Here is a 4,214-nt window from a genome sequence, read left to right on the forward strand (position 1 = left end):
GGGAAAACCTCTGACTCTAAACTAAATGATTATAGGCCTATAAGCTTATCTTCTTTGCTGCTAAAAGCACTCGAAAGTCTCCTAGAGGACTACATCAGGAGGATGATTGAGCCATTGCTCCTTTCGCAAGCTCAACATTCCTTTACTAAGGGTAGGTCAGCTGACACGGCCTTGCACTCACTGGTATCCGCTATCGAAAGGTCACTTGACCTCAAGGAATACACACTGATGGCATTTCTAGATATAGTGGGTGCCTTCAACAACGTTCTCCCTTAGGCCATTACCTCAGCGCTGGCCGATCTGGGGGTTGACGTGTGCCTGGTGGAGTTTATATACAATCAGCTTACGCGTAGGCAGATTAAAGGGTTCGGTGGATGCTTGTTCCGCAGACCGGTCGGAAGAGGCACTCCACAGGGTGGCGTGCTCTCTCCGCTAATTTGGGTGGTTACCTTCAACCAACTACTACGCCTCATGGAGGCAGAAGGTCACCAAGTGATCGAGTATGCAGAAGACATCTGTCTCACAAATGCGGGGAAATTACCGCAAACTCTTTGCACACTAATGGAAGGACCACTATCCTAAATTTCGCACTGGGCCACATCCACAGGTTTGGAAGTCAACCCGGATAAAACCGAGCTTGTCCTCTTCACGAGGAGGTACAAAGTGCCAAATCTTACACCAAGAATTGGGGGTACATTGTTAGCGTTTAGCGATAAAGTCAAGTATTTGAGAGTCATTCTGGATAGGAAGCTATTATGGAGTGACCATATAGTGGAGCGATCCAAGAAGGCAGCAGCAGAGCTGTTCACCTGAAAGAGGGCAATTGGCACCTCCTGGGGATTCTACCCTAAGTTGACCTACTGGATTTACACAGCCATTGTGCCCTCGATTCTTCTTTATGGTGCCTTGGTCTGGTGGCTTGCACTAGCTAAAAGTACATATCTTAAAATGCTTCAAAAGGTGCAACGGAGTTTAGAGCTCTGCACTACCGGGGCTCTCGGTTCCACTCCAGATTCCGTTACAAGCATACCTAGATACATAGATAGATACAGGCCAAGCTAATAAAAGCGTGTTAAAAAGGGCTTCAGTATGTTCTTTCGTTGATGTGCCATACACCCCTTTCTATCATTAAAAAAGGAATGTGTTTTTCGCATTATGGTCAAGGTTTCAAATATATGGCCTTTTTATTGGTGGTCATAAATTCAATTGACCTTATTTCCGTTAACCTTATGTCACCCCACCATCACATTATTGCATTGTCATCGAGCCTTGATACGTGTGCAAAGTTTCAATCAAACTTATGGCCATTCAAAGTGGTAATAAGGCCAATTGACCTTAGGGCCGTTGACCTTATGTCACCACACCATCACATTAATGCATTGTCATCCAGCCTTGATACGCGTGCAAAGTCTCAATCAAACTTATGGCCATTCAAAGTGGTAACAAGGCCAATTGACGTTATGGCCGTTGACCTTATGTCACCGCACCATCACATTAATGCATTGTCGTCGGTCCTTGATACGTATGCAAAGTTTCAAATTAATCAGACTTCTAGAAACCGGTGAAAATTAAACTCAAAATTTCCGTTACATAGATACAGGCCAAGCTAATAAAAGCGTGTTAAAAAGAATGAGGCTTTTAAGAGGTTCTGAAAGTCAATCGTCTTAACTTCATTCATTTAAGAAAGGGGTATGATCATCTTCATAGCTTCTCATTTAGGCACCATATGTTTCCGCAGAAACGAAATAAAAGTCCAATCCGTGTGGCTTTTGAAAATTTATAGATTCCAGAAGGAAAAGAAAGAGATTACCAAAGAACTTGGAATATGATGGCGCTATCTCTGACAATACTGCCGACTCCTGCGACTTGTTTGCAAAATTTTTTCAGAAAGTTTATGAGAATCATAGCATTTCTATATCGCCTACATTTCATTTCACATCTTTATAGAACATCCTTTTCAATCACATCACCGAAGAGGATGTACTATCCACTATTTTATCGCTAAAATCCAGTTCCAAACATGACTCCGAGGGATTTTCGCCTGTATTTTTTAAGCGTTTCTGCTACACTTTAGCTAATCGCATATCTCAGCTTTTCCAGGATTGTATCAATAAGGGTACTTTACTCGGAAAGTGTAAGTTATGCCACATTGTTCCGGTCTTAAATTCTGGTGATCGTAATGATGTTTCTAATCATATGCCTATCGTTATACAGGGAACGCTGGCCAAATTGTTCGATTATATAATCCAATCAAAGTTATTTGACCATATTCGGGATTTAATTTTGAATATCAACATGGCTTCTTTCCTCGAAGATCAGCCTGTTCGAACTTGGCTCTATTAACGAATAGTATAGTGGGTGCGTTCGGAAAGCAGGCACAACTTGATGAGATTTACACAAACTTTTCTAAAGCCTTCGATAAGGTCTGTCATACCATTCTTTTGCAAAAGTTACGAAGTTACGGAGTTAGTGGCAATATCATAAATTTCTTCGCTAGTTTTATATCAAACAGGAAACTATTTATCAAATTAGGGAATACAACCTCAAGACCATTTGTCGACGCATGGTCAGGTAAACCTTAGGATACGCACTGCGGACCACTGCTATTTATTTTATTTATTAAAGACCTACCGAATTGCTTTAAATTCGCTAAGTGCCTAATGTTCGCGCATGCCGTCAAATTTTTTGTACCGTTTGTGATGCAATTGGTAGTCATAAGTTGCAAGTTGATCTCAATTCACTTAATCAGTGGTGCACTTTGAATTGTCTCAAACTGAATATCAATAGATGCTGTGTTGTCACCTTCTCTAGGAAGTCTAACAACATAATATTTAGTTACAACATAGACAATTATGCTCTAACTAGAAATACCGATATGAAAGATTTGGGAGTTATTTTCGACTCAAAGCTGACATTTTCTCAACACATTGACTTCTTAGTATGAAAAACTCTTTCTATGATAGGCTTCATAAGAAGAAATTCAATGGAGTTCAGAGATCCTTGTACTCTAAAAGCTCTTTACATATCTCTTGTTCGAAGTAGAGTAGAGTATTGTTCTCTAATATGGTGCCCATACTATGAAACCCACTCATACAAAATCGAAAGAGTTCAAAAAATTTGGTACACTAGCTTATGTGGATGTGGAATAAATTGGTATTGAAAATGAGCGAAATCGGATGATAACCACGCCCACTTTTTATATATATAAAATTTTGGAAAACACAAAGAACATGATAATTCAGTAAATAATACACCTAGATTGTTCAAATTTCATATGTGGACTGATATTTAGAGTCTTGACAAAAATTTGGAAATTTTTTTAAAATGGGCGTGGCACCGCTCACTTGTAGTAAAATCAATTTTACAAATATTATTAATTATAAATCAAAAATCGTTAATCCTATCGTAACAAAATTCGGCAGATAGGTTGCCTTTACTTTAAGGAATGCCTCGAAGAAAATTAACGAAATCGGTTAAGTCCACGCCCACTTTTATATAAAAGACTTTTAAGAGGGTCGTGGACGAATAAAATAAGCTATATCTTTGCAAAAAGAACTTTATATCAATGGTATTTCATTTCTCAAGTGGATTTGTAACAGAAAAAACTTTGTAAAATGGGTGTGACACCTACCATATTAAGTAGAAGAAAATGAAAAAGTTTTGCAGGGCGAAATCAAACGACCTCGGAATCTTAGTAGGAATACTGCTCGTGGTATTGCATATACAATTAAATTAGCGGTACCCGACAGATGATGTTCTGGGTCACCCTGGTCCACATTTTGGTCGATATCTCAAAAAGGCGTCCACCTATAGAACTAGGGCTCACTCCCTTTTAAAATAATCATTAACACCTTTCAGTTGATACACATATCGTACAAACACATTCTAGGTTCATTTTCCTACATGACGATTTTCCCTTATTTCGTCTCCAAAGCTCTCGGCTGAGTAAGTAATGTTCGGTTACACCCGAACTTAGCCTTCCTTACTTGTTGTAATTTAAATTTAATAACTTCCCTATAAGCTACAAGCTTGAAACTTGGAATATAGTTCAGAACCTGATGGCAATGCAATAATAAGAAAAAAATTGCCGCTAGATGATGCACGGATCGAGATATTCACAAAAATCCTATATGTGGTCCGATTAGGCTCATATTTGGAACACATAATACACACAATAATAGAAAGTGACCTATGAAAACAATTGCCGCTGGGTG

Source organism: Eurosta solidaginis, chromosome 4, assembly GCF_040869045.1.
Source record: "Eurosta solidaginis isolate ZX-2024a chromosome 4, ASM4086904v1, whole genome shotgun sequence".
NCBI classification, from domain to species: domain Eukaryota; kingdom Metazoa; phylum Arthropoda; class Insecta; order Diptera; family Tephritidae; genus Eurosta; species Eurosta solidaginis.